The sequence below is a fragment of the Bombyx mandarina genome, chromosome 16 (assembly GCF_030267445.1).
Source record: "Bombyx mandarina strain Sakado chromosome 16, ASM3026744v2".
NCBI classification, from domain to species: domain Eukaryota; kingdom Metazoa; phylum Arthropoda; class Insecta; order Lepidoptera; family Bombycidae; genus Bombyx; species Bombyx mandarina.
The window spans coordinates 7,179,914-7,203,964 of NC_143222.1; the positions used below are offsets into that span (position 1 = coordinate 7,179,914).

Below are 24,051 nucleotides of genomic sequence, written 5' to 3' on the forward strand. Positions count from 1 at the left end.
TTTCTCAAGGATTCATCGCTTTGTGAGTAGCTCACATCTTTTATTTTGAGAAGATAAGGCAGCAGCTTTCTATGAACAATAAACTACTGCTGTGATACAGCTAGCAATATAGTGTTTTGAGCATTTTGCGCGACTGGTAAAGCTATTTTATTAATCTCGCATTGATTATTTTCGCGTTCGCCAGGGGCCACTGAACCAAAAAAAAAAAACCTAATTTTAACATAAATAGTTAATAATTATGTAACGCCTGGACTGCTTGGATCTTGTTTAAGAAAACTCAAGTCAGACTGCCAGAGCTCAAGACACTATTAGTGCTTTCTGTGCCTTGAACAATGCAAAATGTCAATATTATTTATTACTAGCTGTACCCGTCCGCTTCGCTGGGAATTTAAAATTAACATTATTATTTTTCACCCCCACAAAGATTCTCATCACTAACGCCCTCGCAACTGGTGTAGGGAGTCCAACACTCATATAAATATTAGCCTATCCATTAAGTACATGTATTTTCTATATGGATACCAAGTTTCAAGTCAATCGGATGCATGCTTCAGTAGTTATAACGGAACATCCGTAAAAACCACTGTAGATTTATATATTAGTATGGATATATAATTTGACAGTAGACACAGTAGATACAATATTCAAATGTCGAAGAATTAAATCTTAAACCTCTACAAAAACCTTAAAGTATTCGAAATATTGCCATAAAGAAAAAAAAAAGTATTCGAAACGTTAGAAATCATAAAATGAAAATCACAAAACGGGAATTTAAGCCGTAAAAATAACTAGGAATACATATAAAAACTTAATTGACATTTATTTTGCGGTCTTCATTTAATTGAGAGAAGATACAGTCCGTAACAATTGAAACTGAACGTAATGGATGGTAGGTACCATCTGGTATAAAAACAGCCTGTCCTAGAAATAAGTCAGCTGTCAGTCTGCGGTACTTCGTATTTCCTCCGTACATTTTTTGTGATTGATAAGATTTTATGGGCATGTTTTATCCGTCTCCAATCGGACTTGAACCTTGGAAGTGGAGTGGCGTTGCATCAATCATTTTTGATAAAGTGCGAAAAAATAATGTTTAAGAAGAAAATATCATATTACGTTTAGGCCCCTAGCACACGGCGTATTTAAAACGCGCCGTAGATGCCGATTTTTGCGTTTGTGTGAAGCGCGTTTTTATCGGCTATGAAGTGTGTAGGAAGGGGCCGACGCCATTGTACAATTTTTTTTTATTGCTTGGATGGCTGTACGAGATCACAGCCCACCTGGTGTTAAGCGGTTACAGGAGCCCATAGACATCTACAACGTAAATGCGTCACCCACCTTGAGATATAAGTTCTAAGGTCTCAAGTATAGTTACAACGGCTCTCTCACCCTTCAAGACGAACGCATTACTGCTTCACGACAGAAATAGGCAGAGTGCTGGTACCGACCCGCGCGGACTCACAAGAGGTCCTACCGCCAGTAATTACGCAAATTATAATTTTGCGGGTTTGATTTTTATTACACGATGTTATTCCTTCACCGTGGAAGTCAATCCTGAACATTTGTTGAGTACGTATTTTATTAGAAAAATAGGTACCCGCTTGAGATTCGAACACCGGTGCATCGCTCAACACGAATGCACCGGACGTCTTATCCGTTAGGCCACGACGACGGTTCGTTCGAATCTCGTTTGAAGCGCGTATACGCGGGTCAAATGCGCGTCGACTGCGCGCTTAAAATACGCCGTGAGCTATGGCACTTAAAGTTTAATGTAGATTGCACATTAGAGCGACATTTCGACTTTCCCTGCTCAAACTTAGAAATTGAGTGTACTAGGTTCGGAGATTTCTATAGACTTTGATCTATAGTCAAAGTCTTAGATACGAAATGAACACTATCTATTTTCTTCTTATCTTATCTCAGACTTTACACCGCGAATCATAAATAATAAACATTACTAGTAAAAAGAACGTTGGAAAATTCTTTTGAAAAATTCTAAAACTGTTTTATTTGAATTTCAATTCTTTGAAATGACAATTCTTTTTTTAAATTCAAAGCTAATTGATACTATTAGTGTCAGGTTTGGTTGTAGTGATCGTTGATGGTCGCTCTGACCTCGGAAGAAGATCAGACGTTGGGTGGGAGAGTGCAAGGAGAGTCTTTTGGTGGGTTGGCCCTAACACATTCATGGGCCTACGGTCCGTTCTCAACATCTGCAGATCGTCAAGATCTACATACTCCATTCACCCTCGGAATCCTCGTAAGAGGTGCAGCGGAAGCATGAAAAAAAAATTTGGTTGTGGTTCAGATATTTCCCTCTCTCTCTCTCTCTATCTCTCTCTCTTTCTCTTTCAGCCCACAGACTTTCACTGCTGGACGTCCTGCATTACTAACGTATGAAAATAAAAGGATTTTTTTTTCCAGTTGTAATATGTATGTTTTGACTGACATAGAGATCTAAATACTGCGTTGCCGAGTCAGTCAAATCATTTAAACGGATTTGGTACAGATTTCAGAATCAAACTGTGTTGATAAACTCTCTGTTGTCACAGTCCAGTAGGTTGTTATATACCCTAGTTCCATGTAATATGCCGATATGCAATAGGAATTTTACCACATATATACACTGGCGTACGTGACCGTCGTGAACGCTGAGAAAGAATTGCAACACTCTAGAAACTATGCAATGACGTAAATGGCACATTGACGCGGGGGATGCCGATTCAGCACCTTTACCTCATGGAAGTCTCGAAGCCAGACAGGAGGTCCGCACTTTTGGACTCACATCATCCGAAGACAGACCAGCAGCATTAATTAAGTTTAAGTTTAATTGTGCTCCGCCTCTAGAGGTGGAGCGCAGAACAAGAATTACGTGGAATAAGTTCTGGAGTTACAGAGAAGTAATGAAAAGTAACATGCCAACAGAAGTGAAAAAGAAAATCATGGACACTTGTATATTGCCGTGTCTTACATACGGTTGCCAGACGTGGAAATTTACGAGTAACATTAAAAATAAATTAATAACGTGCCAGAGTGGAATGGAACGCAGCATGCTCAACATAAAAAAGACACACAGAGTGCGCCATACAAAGATAAGAAGCATAACCAAAACAGTGGACGCTCTCAAATATGCTCAAAGACTGAAGTTTAAGTGGGCTGGCCACGTAGCACGACTCGGGTATGGGAGATGGACATTGAAAGTAACTGCATGGGACGGTCCACAGGGCAAGCGGCGCGTCGGCAGACCGTACACGCGTTGGGAGGATGATATTAGAAAGGTTGCTGGACCACACTGGATTTATGTCGCCAGAGATAAAGCAGAGTGGAAATCTTTGGAGGAGGCCTTTACCTGAGAGGGGTCCATACATATATTATATAAACTAAATGTACAAAAAAAAAAAAATGTAATTGCATGGACTAAAAGGCTTAATAAATAAATCAATAAGTTTAATTGTAACCATTTCATTTTCAATAAACTTTAAATTCGTTTTCGGTTATTTAAGACCTTAAGCTCCGACCTCCGTAATTTTGTGGTGGTAGGACCTCTTGTGAGTCAGCGCGGTTAGGTACCACCACCTTGCCTATTTCTACCGTAAAGCAGTAACGCGTTTCGGTTTGAAGGGTGGGGCAGCCGTTCTAACTATACTTGAGGCCTTAGAACTTATATCTCAAGGTGGGTGGCTCATTTATGTTGTAGATGTCTATGGGCTCCAGTAAGCACTTAACACCAGGTGGGCTGTGTGATCGTCCGCCCATCAAGCAATAAAAAATATATAATAATAATTAGGCCAGGCGTTTACAGAGCATTAATGTAAGTGAAATTACAGTACTTCTAAAGTTTACAGATCGAATGCAAGTCATTTCTAGGATGACATGCACCAGGTGCTTATTTAACGAACAATACTTTCAAACGATCATTCCACTTCAGCAGCTTGCCATAGAAACGGAACTTCAACTAAAATCATAGTTTAAGTCTCAAACGCGAAATTAATAGACTTCGGTTAAACTTTGATTTCTAGCAAATATCCTCCGCTGCTACAGGTGAAGTTATTTTGGCTGTTTGCCAACTCCCAATCCCGGATTTTTAATAAGTAAGTTTCTTTTGGTGACGCCCAAAATTCTCTGCGAGTTTGATGATGGCCAGAAAGATAAATTCGCTCACGAAATTAAAGAACGGCGCAGATTTGACAAGATTTTTAATTTATTTCGTATTCAATTTTCGGCTTTGATGTTAAAAGACATAAAAAAATATTCATGTTTCACTTCCTTTATACCTCTAAGCTTGCTTATTATGATTTTAAAATTGATGAGTTGCGAAATCTTTTTTGATTTCTACACATAATAAAAGACCAATTAATATTAATGTATTGTTTTTATGTGTTATTCTTTGTAGCCGTTACTAGCGCGTGATATGCCTTCCGTTGATGATGCTATACCAGAATCGATACCCGAAGTGCTAAACTGAAGTATACAAAGTTTCTATTGAATTCAATGAATCATATCCGAGTTTATCAATGTCAGACAAATTATACATTAAAACGACCTACCAATATTCTTTTGGTATTAAGATCTAATCATTACTCACCCACGACGTATTTCTAGAAATATTTTTTTACTTTTACATTCATGCTTTGAAATAAACCTTCCTCCAAATACATAGCGTGTTCTTCTTCTTCAGACGTGGCTTGAAGCATACATGTGATAGATAACAGTTTAATTGTGCTTAATTAACATGAGCATTGGAAATACACCGGTATGCTTATCTGCTATTAAAAGCAATAAACACGGGAAAAAAGTGGTTGAAAAACCAAATTTCCCCAAATTAGATTTTTCTCTGCCTCCTTGAAAACGGCGCCTGAAACGCATCACGAAATAAATAGAGCCGCGTCTGATTTAGTAAATAAGCGTTCCTTTGAATGGAATAGTCTAGAAAGTCTCGAGATGTCGGAAATGTGCCGGCTAAGTTACGAAAACGACCCGAGGAAATGTCTGCGGATAACAAATTAGACAAGTTAGATCATCTTCGTATCGAGTAATGTCAGTTTAAAGTTGAAATCGTGTTTGATTTTATTAAATTGCCTCGCAAAACGTACGTTACTTAAAACTCTCGAAGTCACGCGATTATAGCGTGTTTCATCTTTGGATAGGCATAATTTTTTTTATGTAACTTTATAACTCTGGGTATTGGTCTGAGAACCTATTAATTGAGGAATTTATAAATGTTTTTTTAAACATTTATATGACTGCTCTGATAAATTCAAATGTTTCCAGTCTAACATTTTATTTTTTATACAATCCCTGCATACCAATAAACATGAGATGGACTACGCGACCAAAACTCGTCCGAAATCCAATTCCTTTACTACAACACAGAAACGTACCTAAATGGCACAGAGCATTCGAATAGATCCTCATTTCGGGTGATGGCATTAAAGAGGTCGAACAAAAGGAACCTCAAGGGAGGCAGCAAAAAAATCGGCATCTCGGCATTGACTTTTTCACGAAATGGACACGGGCCTTCTCATCAGTTCCTTACGTGACTGCTTATAAAATATTAAAGAGGGCATTTATTTTGGCCGGTCAAAATCACGTATCGGTCTTCGTCTTGTAGGATTGAGAGCTTCTAGAAATACTTTCTGCGTAATGTCATTTAATTATCGTTAGGTTTTTCAGCTGTCCAGTTGGGTGGGATCCTTCGAACAAAAAACAATATGGAATAAAGAAATACTAGAAAATACAATGCCTTCTTTTAATAAATCTACAAAAAAGCGATCTCAAAATTGAATTTATCATTTTCCAATAAATGTCTCCGCAGTTTTAATTAACGACACCGCCCGTCATCTCGGAACTTAACTTCGAATACGATGCTGTAGGAATGTATAAGTTTTATTGGAAAATTAGAAAAGTTCGCTGACTTCCCTCATTTCAGGTGCTTTGCCGAGGAATGGAAGGTATGGCCAACTTTATAGATGAAACGAATCCGGATGAAAAGTTTAATAGTCATGTCGATGATTTATCCAAGATGTGATTTATGTACATTTTAGCTCTTGTTTTTTTGGCACTTTTATAACTATATTTTAATACCAAAATTTGGTGGCGCCGTATAACTGAGTACCGACATTTTTATAGTATAGCAGGGATCGCTTACACATACTTTACTATGGATTCCCATTTGAGGTGTGGATTGAGATTCCTAATTTTCTATTGATGACTGATTAGTTCTCGGCCTGTCTCATAGTACGCGATCACTGACATCGTTTGAAGTCAACTATACCGGGTGCACAGTTGCTGCTAATGACACTTTTCAAACCAGCTCTTTCAGCAAAAATACTATTAACAGACCAAGTATTTCGGTTCTCCTAATTTTTTAAATTCACCTAAATCATTCTAAATTAAAAAGTTATGAAACAGAAAGTTCTGAACAGCACTAAAACCATTTCAAGATGTCCCTTTACAATATGCGGAGTTGAAAAAGACCTGTTGAATTGAATTATCCGAGACAAACCATAATCGGACTTAGGGACTTGTGAATGTAGCTCAGTTTTAATTAAAGCACGTCTTAAAAATCAAGTTTTTATGTCCGTTCGAAGGTCGGTAATATATTTGTCACGATTTTTTATCACAAATATTTTTTGTTAAATTTGAACTATCGTAATAACTGTTAACACCAGGTGGGCTGTGAGATCGTCCACCAATCTAAGCAATAAAAAAGAAAAAAAAAGAATGCCTCGTAAGAGCGCACGACGACCTCACGTATTGTGATAATTATGTATTCCCATTTTTTTTTGTGGTTACTGGAGCCCCTAGACATCTACAACGTGAATGGGCCACCCATCCTGAGATATAAGTTCTAAGGTCTCAAGTATAGTTACATCGGGGGGCCATAAGTTTGCTCACTAGGATATTTTTTTAATTTTTTTATGTTAAGGATAATTTATTTCCAGGAGCTCTTTAAGTGACTGGGATAGGTTAGAAGTCAGTGAAAATCTCTTAATGCAAATAGGGCTGATTATAAAAAAAATGTCAATACGTCAGCTCTGTGTTAGGTCGGTCTTTAAATGCCTATAACTAAGTATGAGATGTCAATTTTAAACTACAACTAACTATATAAGTAATTAAAATACAATACATAACTATTTGGCTTAGCCATCGGAATATATTCATATTACCTATGTTATTGCATGCATCAAATTTGGATATTTCTTAGTGTTAATTCAATTTTGCATTTTAAAATTGTATAGAAATAGGTATCGCTTACGGCGCATTCGATTTTAAACGTTGTTCAAGTGCTTCGTAAATTGTTGTTTTATATTTTTAAATGATAATTTAAATGATATGATAGATAATTTTAATGATATTTTATTAATGAAATTTAATTTATAACACTGTGTTGTAGTAGTACTATTTGTTCAAAATTTGGGATTTAATTAATTAAATCTAATCTAATTTATAATTATGTATTGAAAACAATTTAATTTAATTAATTAATAATATTTAACTCCTTGTTCCAACAGTGCAAAAAAAATTTTACTACGGGATGTGCTTTTCGGTTTGACTTCTGTAATAAATTTCTAAATAAAAAAGAACACAACACATAATATTATATACAACAAATAATTTATCATTTTTTTATTATACACAAATCAATTTTTAATTATAATGTCGTCCACATTATTATAACAATTTTTTCCGTTTTAGTGGGACGATGTTGATGTGCTTAATTGTAATATACACTGTGAGCTTCAATACTGCAATGTAAGCTAGGTTTATATTTGGAAAGCATCGACCGAAATAGAGAACAGCAATTTCTGAAACCGCTTCGTTTTCTCTTTAAAATGTTTACAACGTAGTGTTGTTACGTATGGTAACACAGTTTGAACAACGTCTGTAGTGACAAATTTCATCTTTTTTCAGATTTTTTTTTATTGCTTAGATGGGTGGACGAGCTCACAGCCCACCTGGTGTTAAGTGGTAACTGGAGCCCATAGACATCTACGACGTAAATGCGCCACCCACCTTGAGATATAAGTTCTGAGGTCTAAAGTATAGTTACAACGGCTGCCCCACCCTTCAAACCGAAACGCATTACTGTTTCACGGCAGAAATAGGCGGGGTGGTGGTACCTACCCGCGCGGACTCACAAGAGGTCCTACCACCAGTGAGCTGTTATATAACACAGCTTTATGGTAGACAGAAGTGCCACTTCATTTTGTAAGACTGATCAACATATTGACGTTCTGGATAGAGCTAATAGCGAAATACAATTAATAGATGCGCACACTACGTAATACTTAAATTGTTATTATAATAATAAGTTATTGTTAATTTATTTTAGTATTATTGGTAAACATTATTGATATTACCAAATAGAACACAAGTTTCTTGGAACGTGCTCTGATGTGAACTAGTTAATTGCGAATAATGAATATACTCGTAGCTTGTATGATAAACAACCATGACACTTTGTTGTATAAACAAATTAAGTAAAAATTGCTCATAGTAGCAACTATGATAATAAGCATATTTGTAATAACCATAATTTTTTATCTGCTCAAAGGATTATAATAAGATTGATAGGACAATAACGATATAATAAGATTAATTTAGTCACGTAATAGAAGACGTGAGACTCTTCTGTGTACATGTTATGGCGGCAACATCGTCAATATTGATAATATCTTCATCCTATTTTTAGGTAATTGTGCATTCTCATTTAAATGGTACTACAGCTATGGTACCAGTTTGGTTGAGTTTTCAATTTTATATCTCCGGTAATTAATTAAAATCAAATGGGCTGTGAAAACAGTTATCGATTGTAACTATCTTTCATCATAATCAAAATAATAAGAACTAGTTAATTTGCTAGCTATCCTGTTAGACGTTCGTCGTTGCCGTGTGTCACGTGTTTTGGGGACAACCAACTATTTTCCTTCGAACCACTATCGGAAATTTTTGTAATAGTGTTTGGATTCTTTCTTTCTCAAATACGCTGTGAAAAGTTTTATATGTTATATTCTCGTCTTTTCATGTAAAATTTTTGAGTGTAAAACAAAAATTGTAGATTGCAATTTGCGATGTTCAGTTCAGCCGTAATTTTAATTATATACTTACTTAATTGTTATTGGCGGTTTTCACCGATGTGCCATCTATTGATCATAATTTTTTTTTATTGCTTAGATGAGTGGACGAGCTCACAGTCCACCTGGTGTTAAGTGGTTACTGGAGCCCATGGACATCTACAACGTAAATGCCGCCACCCACCTTGAGATATAAGTTCTAAAGTCTTAAGTATAGTTACAACGGCTGCCCCAACCTTCAAACCGAAACGCATTACTGCTTCACGGCAGAAATAGGCAGGGCGGTGGTACCTACCCGCGCGGACTTACTAGAGGTCCTACCACCAATAACAAACGTATCAACGTTTAATTCATAAGTGTCCTTGTAAATGAAATCTTGAAATGATTACGTTCAGTTTTTACGAGAAAAAGATACACCGCGAGCGATATGGCATACTTTTTGCGGGATTAATTTCAAAGTTGCTTTTAAGGTTTTTCATTGTAGACGGGAAAAAATGAGATTTTCTCGCAGGGCCATCTGGTTGCTTTGTGCAAGAGATACTGTAATCGGGTTTTAGCATCTATGCATATTTCAGTATACACGCGAAAATTCTTGCTCATTTTAGAGTTTGAAATTAAAATGCTTTCTGTACGTTTCGCATTTTTAGAACGAAAGCGACGAAAATGCTTAAACTTTTTTCGCTTTCGACTTTGCACATTAAAATGGAGCCAATTAACTATTTCTCAGTATCCGAGGTGAAATGGAAATGTTTTGGATTTTTTTTCCGCATTTTCTAAAGTTTGTTTTCACGAATTTGTTAAAAACTAGCTGACCCGGCAGAATTCGTAGACCCGGCAGACTTCGTAGTGCCTCAATCGATAAATAAAAGACCTTAACTTTTGTATAAAATAAACTTAAAACAAACAAAATGAATCCGTCCGACGAAGGAGACATCAAAGGAAAACCAAAATTGTTATTTTTATTTAATTCCGAGCATTTTCATACTTATCTACCTTTTAAACCTTCTCTGGACTTCCAGAAATAATTCAAGACCAAAATTAGCGGAATCGGTCCAGCCGTTCTCGAGTTTTAGCGAGACTAACGAACAGCAATTCATTTTTATATAATACTATCTGACCCGGCAGACTTCGTAGTGCCTCAATCGATAAATAAAATACCTGAACTGTTATATAGAATAAACTTAAAACAAACAAAAGGAATCCGTCCGACGGGGGACACGTCAAAGGGAAAACAAAATTGTTATTTTTATTTAATTCCGAGAGTTTTCATATTTTTATACCTTTTAAACCTTCTCTGGACTTCCACCAATAATTCAAGACCAAAATTAGCCAAATCGGTCAAGCCGTTTTCATGTTATGTCGTGACAACGGAAAACGGGTTTCATTTTTATATATATAGATAGATAGAAGATAGATACATCATATTGTTTATGGTTGATAGGGCATATCATCCGTATTGACTTTCCTAACGCGAAAAATGATGTATTCCAGTTCGAAATGCCATAAAACTGTTATATTATATGACCCTATCTTATATCAACCGCTTTTGTTTCGAGATCTCTTAGCCTGTTTTCTTAAATTTTGATTAAATAGCTCACCGACAATTAGAGTTGATTTACAAAAGCCGTACGAGTTTTGAGAATTCTGCTTACGTAATTATTTATAAGGCACGGTCAAAACTTGAAACATGAAGTCAAAATACTCCAAGATTTTAAGGGAGTTTTATTTTTCTAGCGAAGCAGAACTGCATTTACCGATGTGAGTGAGTTTGGATGAAGTTGCGCGGTAATTACTTTCGATTCCTATTTAATATTCTTGATACGAAAACTTGATCTTGTCTTTACACATACTTTTTCAATTACTTCGTCGAAGTACTAAGTCGAATTTCGACTATAATTTATTGAAATAATATAACACTCTTATGATTATATTGTCAAAGACTATACTTCTATAACCACAGATTTCAGCAAGACTACACTATAGACAAATAATATTAAAGACAAACAATATTAATCCATTCTCACTTTGACCAGACTTTAAGAAGAGTTTGACAATAAACAAATAGTATGCATGAGTGTGTGTGTGTGTGTCAAATACACGTAGTAGTTTGTGTAATGTTTTTTTTATTGAATTAATGTATTTTTTATGCTCCTTCTGCACTGCTCTAAATTCTGCACTCCTTCTCTATATTCTTTAGAAGTGTGAGAAATTTCATACTCCTCCGTCGGCGCAATTTTCGTCAAAAGGGGTACAAAGTTTTTGCTTCACGTATTAATAGATAGATGTACCGATGAAAATATTTAAGTTCATCGTAATTTTTTACATTTCATTGGTTTTTTTTATGATTGAAAGATTACTGGTGGCCCGGAGGCCTTTCCAGCTTCACCAGGACAGGTGGGCGAGCAAAGGCTCAGCCAGGTGGGCTGGGATTTGCTAACAACTGCCCGAGCGCCACCGAAGGAGACCTAACAACTCAAGAGCAATGCTTCGCGAATGAATCTACTACCGGATCGGGATCGCGACCCACTGAGAAGATCCGGCGAGAAACTCAGCGGGCTGATGCATGGGTTAGGTTGCACTTCGACTTCTTTGTCGAGTTCGACGAGTACGGTTACCGGGGTTCCTCAGCCTGCTCCTAGTGTTAGAGCTGAAGGTATCTAATGCAAGAGTTATTGGATCTGATGGATCCGTAAGGACGTGTCTAGGGCGACGACGGTGACTTGCTCCTACGTGATCAGGATTCGGGGAGTAGTCAGCGGCAGCAACGATAAGGCGATTATCATGACGACATTTCATTGTCCATATTCAAAGCCAATGTGACAAAAAATAATTATTATACACTAGTAACAAGTAATTAGTTAGTACGATAGGCGATATTATTACTAAAAACAATTTTTTTACAAATAAACACTTAAAAAAAGTTGCCTAGAAAAGTTGTGTGTAATTAAAATTCGAAGACGTAAATATGAAATCTCATTTATATGTCGTAAAATTATAATAAGCATTTACGTGACTTGCATTTTAGCGATCATCGGTTCTACAGTCTGTAAGTCCAGCCCAGTCTCACATCAGCTTGCCCTCTCCCTCGATGATGATAGCGATGTTAATGAAGAATTTTAGTTACAGATTTTGCAAAATAGAAGAAAAACAGACATTTTTTACTAGTGCATACTAGTTAAACTTTAGCACGTTTTGCTGTGGTTTTTGATATGAATAAAACTTCTCTATATGAATTTATACTTGCTCCCAATTTCATGGGCTGTTATTATTGCGGAAACAAAATATTTTTTCTAGCTTCTAAGTTACCCCGTATAGCATTAGCTAACTGTCAAAGAAAATCCTCTCAATATCGGCCCAGCCAGTCTGGAGATTAGCCGACGCAAACAGATACAGATGGAAATATTAAAATATTTTTTTGAAGTGAAACTTCTTTATCGACGTAGGAACGAAAAAACGTATGTAACGTTTTCGGTTGCGCGCCATCTTAATTTCTTCCGTTACGCGCCATGTTTATTTTATTTCTATTTAGCGTGCTATCAACAGATTTGTATAAGTGTATATTATTGTTTATGCAAATACGTAGTGGTGTGTACGCATAGATGGGTGTGACCTTCTTTCTTATTTCTGTCACAAAATAGACAATCTGCGGTTGGCAGCGACTTGTCTCTACCCCTGGCGTTGCTAAAGTCCATCCATCCATCGCAAGTCAATCGATGGTTCCACTCACCATTAGGTGGGCCGTATGCTCGTTTGCCTACAAAAGCGAAAACGACAAAATAGAACAATCATCAAAGAATGCGCCCTTTGTAAAATGTTACAGTTGAGACTTTGGCGTTTTATTCTAGGCCGGATTAGGCTGCGAAAATTTTGCAATGTCTATAAGTTTATTTGGAAAATATTTGCTTTCATTCAAACGAAACAAAACGTAAGTCTTATAAATACAATTTTGATTGAACAATTTGAAGATTATTCAAATTGCGAGAGCGTGAAGTGCTCTCCGCCTATGACAAAAAAAAACTGAATTGCCAGTAACGATTTCATTCATGTCTTGTATTTTTTTAAAGTTCCATTTCTGTGTTGCCAACTCTTTTATGTGTCCATTTCTTTCACTACAAAGGCTTTGTTGGATTGCTTCATTTTTATGACGAATGTTAATTTTTATTTTCCTCAGTTTTTATTAGAATTCTATATTCTAATTAATGCAACTTTAAAAGTACCATTAGTACTTCTGACGATAAATTGTATGGGATCTGAGTTTATAAGTAGTAATTATTAGTCTTATTATTTTATTAGTCTTAGTAAATAATTTATTTACTAAGACTTAATACATACTATCTAGACATTAAAGAGATACTTACATCGGAATTCACTGAATGTGGGTAAGACTGGTCATTGTGGCGAATGTCAGGGAAGGCATATCTCCAGCATTGGATGTCTGTGTGCTGATTTTCATGATGATTTAAAATTAATTAAACTTTTGCAAAAAAGCAGTCTCTGTAGCGGTAGATGTCACTGAATATAAGTCATTTGAGCAAATCCCGAATCGCGCTACTTACATTTGCAAGTTCCGAACATTTTTTTTTATTTTTTTTTATTGCTTTGATTGATGGACGAGCTCACAGTCCACCTGGTGTTAAGTTATTATTGGAGCTTATAGACATCCACAACGAAAATGCACCACCCACCTTGAGATATAAGTTCTAAGATCTCCAGTATAGTTACAACGGCTGCCCCACCCTTCAAATCGAAACGCATTACTGCATCACGGCAGAAATAGGCAGTGTGGTGGCACCTACCCGTGCGGACTCACAAGAGGTCCTACCACCGTAAGGACCGTTTGGACCGTTGGTGTGGCGTGCAATGACACTCGCTCCCTGAAAGACGGATTTTGTTTTCCCAAAATAATGGTTTATTTAATTAAGATTCCATATAATAGCTTTTCGATTTGCTTTGGTCTCAGTGCACGGTTGGTTCAATATTGTTTTCCATCAGGCGAACGAGTTTAAAATCATCAATAACACGTGCTCTTGTCAGATTCATTCAGAGCACTCAAAGCTGTTTCGCAAAGGGGATAACGATGGTAAAAAAAAAAAAAAAAAAGAGTCAACAAAAACATTAACTCGCAACGAGAGAACATCGTAATCGACGAAACGTTCCGACCTAAAATTTAACGTAAATTAAAATTTATTCGCCCGACTGTACGGTACGGTCGCTCACAAAAATAAAAACAATAGAACCGAACACCGAAATAATCCCGCTTCGTTTCGCTACGAAGCTTAAATCGTTTGTAAAGAGGACTGGAATTCGTCCAAGCATGAAGTTAATTTTTCACGTTACTAAAAGCCTCCTCCGACTCGCGATGCTACGAATTGTTAAATGAAATGCTACTTACCCCTTTGCCGCGATAGTTAATTCAAGACAATAGTGTTTAATTTATTAAGTAGACTAAAGTGTTTCGATTCTTTTAAACGATAATAGACAGTTTGAGTTGTTAGCTAGATTTAAACATTTTTAGAACACTTACGGTTTTAATTCGTATTTGATTATAAACGAGCCTGATTTCTTATGCGGGATGTACTTGTTCATATCTTGTTTGTGGTTGTTTTGGCATCCACAACGCAAGAGGAATATTTTCTGGGCCAGGGTCTTACGAGGTCCCCACGGCTAAAGGGCGCGCGGGGTATGTGGGACTCGACGATCCGCGGATATTAGGATTGGATTCTGGACCCAAGGATGGTATTTAGGGCCCTGCCCATGAAACAACTCCCATGCATTCTCGCCATGCATCCGATCCTCCCTGAGGTCAGAAGCCAGGGAAGGGGTAAGTAGGTTCCAATACTGCAACCAGACACATGACCAACGACGCCTATTGATGGAGCCTTCAAGGCGAAAATAATACTTTGGAACGTCGGCCATCTAGTACGGCGTAGGAGGCCATCCCAGTTTGGCATACATTTTTTTGGCGTATGATCTCGTTTCAATATAATAATATAGTGCAGTTAAATTTATAAATACAGTTCACGTCTTGTAGCTTACAGATGTCTTAGTTCCTGGAAATTACTACAGTTACTGCTATATAGATTCTATTGGAAGTTTTAATGTAAATAATATCCCAATTATTATTATTATATAATAAAAACCATCCTGTCATTATTACTTCTACCGAGAAGAGATCGTCTTGTTGGGTTGCAAAGGTAGGATAGCCGTTTTACAATAAATATTGAGTAATGTAGATCTATGTTGCTATGTATTGATATGAATATATAACACCAGGTAAGCGTTGACGAATGCAAGAAAAATAATACTAGACTATTGTAGTTTTATTAGTTAACTTACCCCGGTCATTGCCAACGCAAGTCAAATTACCAGGATGAAGCTTAAAAAGTTAAAGCAACTATTTCTATTGTGTTCTTTTGATAGATTATTCTTGTTACCTAACTAGTTGCGGCCAGCAGCCGTATAAAGAAAAGGCAATCAAAATAATTTACTTTGTACCCAATTGTTCGTTAGCTTGGAAATTGATGAAAAGCTAATTTGAATATTTGAATTCGTCGGAGTTCTCCTTTGATCGATTTCAAATTGTTTTACTTTTGTAAATGGCGGGTAATTGAATATTAAAAGTTATTGCAGCTAATCGACACGTTCGGAAGCAAAAATAGAACTTCGTCAATTAAGTTAAGGTTCAGTTTGTTTTGTGATAGAGCCCTACGGGAAATAGGGTGTAGGAGAAGCGAAATATAATTTACAATATTGACGCTGTGTATCACATTACATTTGAATTTACTCTCACAAAATTGAATAGGATATTCAATGATGTTACAAGTATTGAAAAGTGTTAACTGAATATGAATAGCTATTGATTAAAACGAAATATTTTGTTACACGTACTCTTTAACGTTAAGTGACGAAATAGTCAAGAAAGAAGTTACGTCATAAAAATCAAACCCGCAAATATTATATTCTGCGTAACTACTGGTATTAGGGTGTCTAACTAGGCTAGGTTTAACTGTCCGGACTACCACCCTTCCTATGCAATTATAAATCGACAATAATAATTTAATATTAAAACAACAATAAAATAACATCTGGCGAGAAACTTAGTGGGCTGAATTTCAATGAATCTGCTACATTGTGAGTATTCCATTTTGACCGCGCACTCACTAGAGGGCGCTACATGGGATAAAGACACGCCTTTGGATGCTAGTTCTAACTCTCATTCGCCCAGAATCAACGGTTTAGCTAGTTTATTTTTAATGCCACTCCAATCACTGAATGAGTAGTAATAAAATTCTTCGACTAAGCGATAGAAAATGGCACGCCCAACGCATTGTAATGTGACATAATTTTCTATTTTACAATTCCGTTTGTCGCCGATGGCGCTTGACTCAAAAGCTGAATCGCGCTATCGTTGTGTTACCCACGAAATTATATCTCATATTTTGATAGTACATAAATCGGTGTTTAGACTTCTTACTTTAAACACTACACAAGCGCAACGTGTGAATGTGTTGAACGTGAGCTACATAGTAGACTTGCGCAAAACATCACTTGCCAATGTAATGTGATATGACATCACTTTTACAGACAGGTGATATTACTCGAAAACATTACACATCACTCTTAACATTACTCGGTGCGTTCAATAGATACTGTGACGACGAATACATTGTATCTATACACATGTGTATGAACACATCACTTAAGTAATGATTCGGGTGTGTCATTACAGTAGTGTATTACAATACAAAGTATGAACTTTGTATTGTAATACACTGTTAAATTACTTGACAGAGATTGACTTACTTAATAATATAATAATTTTATTTTTTACTTAATATAATTTATTGCGAGATGAACGGATTTCATATGGCGACTTAGACTGCAAATTGAGCTCGACAATAATGTTAATATACGAGAGCAGTAGATGCATTGTTTCGAAGCAGTCTCCTCAAAGTGCATCCAAAGAGGACTGTACTTTCATTTAGACGCCGTTCTTTCTTTCACTTATTAAACACGCATTAAACATATAATAAAACTATTTTCAAACAAGTGCTTAAGTAATTCAAACACAAAAATTAATATGAAATATTACTAAACAATTACGAGCGACTAGCGATTTTACAAAAGTTGCGAATTAAAAATTAAGTAACTACTTGCGGGGAACTACTGGCTGGCCGCATGAAAAATATAAACACAAATACCTATATTAAAATTCAGACGTACCATAGGTATAAAAATGTACCTAGCGGCCAGGGCATACGGTTCAAAATCACTAGGAATAATTCCGTGTCGCTTGCTCATTTATTTTGGTCGATCGGTCTGTCTCGCTCGCTCGGTTCCGTTCGTGTAATATGCAACATTACACGACAAAGAAAGAAACATGTTGGGTGATAGTGTGATGTTTGTTTCCTTCGCGTAATGTGTGATGTTGCATTACATCGTAGAGTAATATTACCGGAGTAATATCACTCGCATTACTTACACATGTCTACTACATAGTGGGCGTAGTGAGGGGCGGAAGGTTTTTTTTTTTACGGAATTTCACGATTCCGCCCTCAAGCCGCGCTCAAGACCCGCGATAAAATCTATGCAATAGCTTAAAAAGAGTGATAAATTGGAAACAGTTTGACAGATAATAAGGACAGATAAAAGATAACAATCAGCGTAAATTCACACCAAACAATCGGTAATTTCTGTGTTTTACCTATATCGGATATTTGGGTAATTACGAGGACGACAATATAATAAATTAGAAGAAAACTTGATTTTTTTAATTTAGATTTCCTAAATTACGGGTACATATCTAAGATTATCCGCGTTGATCCTGTCATCTCTGGCGCTACGTACTTATGCATTTTCATTTGAAGGGTGAGGCAGTTGCTGTACTAATTAAGATGGAATTTCGACTTAACATTATGTTTCAAGGCGGGTGACAGTGATGGCTATGGCCTCCATTTACCACTTAATTTTAAGTGAGCCGTGACTTGTCCTAATAAAGCAAATATAAAACGAATACCCTTTTTTTTAATTCTTTAAATGGGTGGACGAGCTCACAGCCCACCTGGTGTTAAGTGGTTACTGGAGCCCATAGACATCTACGACGTAAATGCGCCACCCATCTTGAGATATCGTTCCAAGGTCTCAGTATAGTTACAACGGCTGTCCCACTCTTCAAATCGAAACGCATTACTGCTTCACGCAAAATAGCCGGGTACCTATCCGTGCGAACTCACAAGAGGCCTACCACCTAGTATTATGCAAATCATAATTTTACGGGTTTGATTTTTATTACACGATGTTATTCCTTCAACGCGGAAGTCAATCGTGAATATTTGTATCCCTATGTATTGTATTTCCCTATTTACAACTTTTGTCATGTGAAATGTACTTACTACCTTGAATTTGAAAAATACACTACAATGCAACAGAACAAATTATGATAATAACTACGAAGTGAGTTGTCGTTTGATGCAGTACGAAATAAATTTCATAAATCAACTAGTTATTGCGAGATCTTGCCTAGAGGGTGTTATTTTTACCGCCGTGTCACGTGGTGCCTTTCACAGTGACTCCGCCAATATCAATTTCGTGTTCGATCGTTGCCCGACAACTGTCCGCTCTGAAATGCCTACGTTGACCTCTTTTGGGAACGTAAGCTTGCAACGTAATATTATGTAGATACTAACCCACAACGTACGCAGGATTGATTTGGCAACGGAGTTAAGATAGCCGATACTTAAGAAATGGAAAGCGTTGATATTACAAGCCTTGAAAGGGTTGAAATTACATTTATTGACGGCAAATAATAATTTGCTAGTCATAATTTATTAAAATCCTTGACATTTTGGAAGGAGAGCTAAAAAAGACGAGCATACCGCCCACCTGATAGTGACTGGTTACCGTCGCCCATGGACTTCAGCAATGCCAGGGGCAGAGCCAAGCCGCTGCCTACCGTTAATACTCTCCACAAGCCTCGTTTGAAGAAGGACATGTCATAGCGCTCGGGAAACACCGTGGAGGGAGCCATCCGGATGAATGAGCTTTTGGTAGCAAAGAACGATTTTTTTAAATTAGCGTGGTTTGCAAACGAACCGTGTACCTGGTATTAAACGGGTGCCAAATCCAAAAATAGCTAGAGAAAATATAATAAGTACTGGTGGTGAGACGCGGTTTGAACCAACCCGGGTAGTATCAAAGTCCGGCCTGCGGTCACGAACAATCTTGCATTTGTTTTAAAGTGTAAAATTCAAACTAGTAGACATTTTGACCTCATGTCTCAAGTGTCTGATGGCATTCGCGATTGAACATATTCAACGTCCACTTGACACCCAATACGATAAAAAGTATAATTATAATTGCAGTATATTTCCATTTTCAAACTATGTGGTATAACTTGCACAATTCTTATTGATTTGCAACACACAAACAGTCTCCTCAACTAATGTGCTAGAGCTGTTCTGAAATATTATCTCAACGATTCACATTTTGAAAATAGCATTGTCAAAGTAACGTTTAGAGGCATAGTAAAACAATAACGTGTAAAAGTCTACATAACGATGCGTTACGGTTGCTTCATAAACCCGGGTTGGATAATTGAGCAAAAAGTTTCACAGACACACTCAATTCCGGGCTTAACTCAGAAATCCGGGCGCATCTAAACTCCTGAATACTTTGTTGAAGCTTCCGTTAGTTCAGCCCACCATAAATGATTTCTGGCAATGAAAGTAGCGATGCGTATTTGGCGTGTTCATGTTAAAAATGTTCTAGACCGCTATAGACTACAATTGCTAATATGGCCATAATAATATAACCAAGCTATGAAATTAGATTATCAGATCTTTGGTATTTTCTATATTTTTGTGCGTCACAGAAACCTGGACCCAGAGAGATAGATAGAAACGTAGACAGACGCATCTGAAATGTGTTGTTGAGAAAAATTCTCGAAATGTCGTGGACTGATTCTCACACCGAGTTCATCTTCTATCTATATATATAAAAATGAATTGCTGTTCGTTAGTCTCGCTAAACTCGAGAACGGCTGGACCGATTTGGCTAATTTTGGTCTTGAATTATTTGAGGAAGTCCAGAGAAGGTTTAAAAGGTAGATAAATATGAAAATGCTCGGAAATAATAAAAACGACAATTTCTTTTCCTTTGATGTGTCCCCCGTCGATGGATTCCTATTGTTTGTTTTAAGTTTATTTATACAGAAGCTTAGGTCTTTGCTGGGTCAGCTAGTTCTTGATAAATTTAAGATTATTAATCGTTTCTCCTGCGCGGTATAGTCTCGTACCGTATCATTTTCTTTTGGAGAAAATAATAATTGATAAATATTTAACGAACAAAAAAATAATAAATGAATGAAATTAAATAGAAAACGAGAAAAAATAAATAAAAATACATGCAAAACACCCCTGAAACGACAACATGGGCATCGCATGTGTAGTTCTTAAGATAGTGCACTCCTGAGAAGTGTTCACTGGAATGGAACGTAAACCTAGTATTATTTAATTTCATAGCTCGGTGGCTGAGTAGACGCTGGTATCAATTATGGCGTATACTGTAGTTTTGGAATTTAAAGCTATAAATGATAGTTGGGTTTACGGTCCTGCTAGGTTAAGTAGTTATTCGAGTCCATAGACTCCAATGAAAGTGAATATTAACGCTTTGTTTAGGATCGGATATCTTAGTAGAATATTTATTTTAAATTATAGTTCTATTGAATAAAATCGAATACTATTGTATTCGATTTTATTTGCGATTTCCGACGGTTAGCCTTACAGTTTTCGTGATTGGAACACCCTATTAAATTAAGTTTACGACTCGCGAAAACAAAGAAATACTATTGTGACATATAATTTTGAAGTAGTAATTCTCAAAGATTAGTTTCCCGATGTTTCAAATTTCGCTGATGGCAAACAACTTATCTAAAGAAAAATTTGGAACGAAAAAATCCGTATTCACAAACGATTTCCACGATTTAGAAACATGCCTCTTGTAATAAAATATTCATAAATTTGTATAATTACTGGTGGTAGGGTGTTCTGTGATTATGTGGATTAACTTTTTTTTCCTAGCTATCTGTTGGTAGCCTCGAGGGGTTATACCAGCTTCGCCGAACATTAACGTCGCGCTTATTTCAATTCGTTTATTTATATTTATTTACACAAAAAAAAAACATAGTACAGAGTAAGAAAATTGTGCACTGCTTATTTCTTAAGAAATCTTTTCCAGCAGACCTGCGAGAGGATTATGAGAATAATAATTAAAGTGATGAGTGTGTGTAGAACAGCTAAAATAACAAATACAACATGAGAATTATAGTAATGCACATACACATAGCAAATATTGTTAAACTTGAATACAAAATATTATAAGTAACACAGTATAAATACGAACAGTATATAACAATGATCATTCGGTTGTTGACCTTGTATTTAAAAACAGAAACAGACTTGCAAACTTGTTATATGCAAAAAAAATACCCTTACTCCAGTCATCGAACTGAAACACAAGAGTGATACACTTTCTGAGGAAACAGATAGGTTGATGTTACACGTGCGAGTTTACAATACCATCAAAAATATATAAACGGCTATATATTTCTGCTGTTTCATTAGCATTAGCAACATTTAATGATTATTTTCAATTTGGTTAATACGTTACGAAATAGTGCAAACACAAGCCCGTCGCTGGGGTATTGTGAATGGAGCAAATCGATCGGTCCTGCATCAATTATGAAGGGTTTCCGGCCTTGTTGTTGTCAAGTAGTCGAACATGTTGTTGCGAAACTTGGAAATGTCAAGAACGGGATCATCTGCGTTCTATTGTCTTTAACTGTAAGACTATTCTGGGAAACTGTTCGAGATTAAATCGAAGATAAACATTTTACGACGACTAATTTAGTAATGTAGCATGATGTATACGTAAGTAATAATTTAAAAATGTTCCCAAAATTATCTCAAACGTTATTGAACGCCAGAACATACGCGCAAGCGCGCCAGACCAATAAACAAACCATCCAGAATTGAATCCAGAATCTGGTCAGAAATCAGAGTTGCCCCTAGATCAATGAAAAATCATTAATAGCTATGATATATATGTAGATAGTAATTAAAAAATGATGAATGAATTGTAACCGTAGCGCCTTAAAAAGGCAAAGCCAAAACGACATTCAAATGATTCCGAACCTATTACTTTCATCAAACGATTCTCAACATCAAGATTCTGTTCAAAGCAATTCAACGATCCGAAGCTTGAATAGACAAAATCTACGACGGCGTAGAAAACGGAATCAAAATAGCCAATTAAAAAGTTAGCACAGAGGTGAAGCCCCGTGGGGAATATCGCATTTCGAACAAACCCTCTCTGTATCAATTACGGGCCGGTCCCAACACAGTTGTTGACAAGCACTCGAACGTGCAGAACGTGTGGTACAAGCCTAGTAATTAATTTTAACTGAGGAAAAATACGGGTGTAATTAATTTAGAGGGAACTGCATCGGCAGGATACGGAGGGTAACTCTAGTCGTATTTGAACAATTGAATTCTAAGTTCATATGGAGACCGATTTTAATTGAAATGAAGAGATAGTTATTACTTTTTTTATCTATCGATTGGAATTCCAGTTTTTTGTAATATCGACGGTCTTGTTCACTGACTTTTTGAATTTTTTTATTGTTTCCGTTATTATATGAGCTTACTGTATTAAAATTTTGATGAATTTGATTGAAGTTTTAAGTCCTGTTAGTTGAAATCAATAATTATCCTCTTGTGATATTTAATATAACAGTTTAATCTGAGAGGTTGTTCGATTATTATTATCAGAAGGAGGATGTGAATCCGGCGTAATTAAGCTCTATGTTTCCCATTTCTTTATGATCCATGTAGTAGTTCTACCCTAATAATAATTACCCTATCTTAAAATATGTTTTACCAATTAGCAATGTGTTATATATACATATATTAAAATTTAATACATACTTAGATAAAGATGAACAGCTGAGTTGCGATTCCTATGGGCATTTCCAGATTAATCCTCGAAATTTATCTTTAAGCATTGTATGATACATTTTCACATAAAGTGTCGAATTTAGATGCGATAGTCACTTTCAACTCAAATGTACAACGTAATATAAAAGAAAAACAAATCAAAATAGTGCCGTATCATTTTTAACCGAAGGCTGAAGAGCATCTTCGTGGGAAAGAAAGTCATTAGTGGCCAAACAATCATGAGAGTCGGCAGAATTTGAGCCGTGCGCGTTCTTAACGAATCCGGTCTGTTCCGAGACGTGACGGCGGAACCGCGTGCCGGATTAAACAGGTTCAGACTGTAAGTACATGTAACTAACCGCAGTACTGTTATGCGTAGAAATTCATTAAGGCTTCCATCGTATGCATTAAGAATAGCTTGAGAACTTATTTCTTGGAGTTAAGATGTTTTTTGCTGATTTAGGTGTAATGACAAGGGTAAGATCTTCTATCGAGCAGGTGAACTAACTCCGTAGATCAACGGTCCAGATGTTATTGTCCTGAACTTATATAATACGATCTATTTTGAAAATTTTGTTGGTGAGATTGAGGCAACTGTAAAAGTCTTGTGTTCGGTAACAGTTACATTGAAACATTTGTTAACATTTAGAAAAAAAATATATATTCTGTAACGCTTTTCAGTGGATTCTTTTAAAACAAATAAAAGTACAACTTAAAAACCTTTTAATAACGTATACGATCAACAGTTATAAAACATTCCAATGGTTTTATTTGTTTTGTACAACTTGATAAATTATATACACACATTGAAATTCAACTAAAATTTTAAACTATAATCTCTAGAAGTCACTCCTCTGGGTATTCTAATAACATGCACAATGATGAAAAGATAATATTTAAATGTATTAATAATTTAATCGACAAATGAAATCCATACCATACGCGGGCTACCATGCCATTGAAGAAATATTTGCCCATACGATATA

The 24,051-nt window shown here is 36.3% G+C and overlaps 1 protein-coding gene across 4 annotated transcripts in view; it reads left to right on the forward strand.

Annotated features, from left to right (window-relative positions):
* The window catches only part of LOC149501295 (uncharacterized), a 335,239-nt gene that overhangs the window by 175,653 nt on the left and 135,535 nt on the right, over nucleotides 1-24,051 (forward strand). The gene's annotated exons all lie outside the window — the stretch shown is intronic.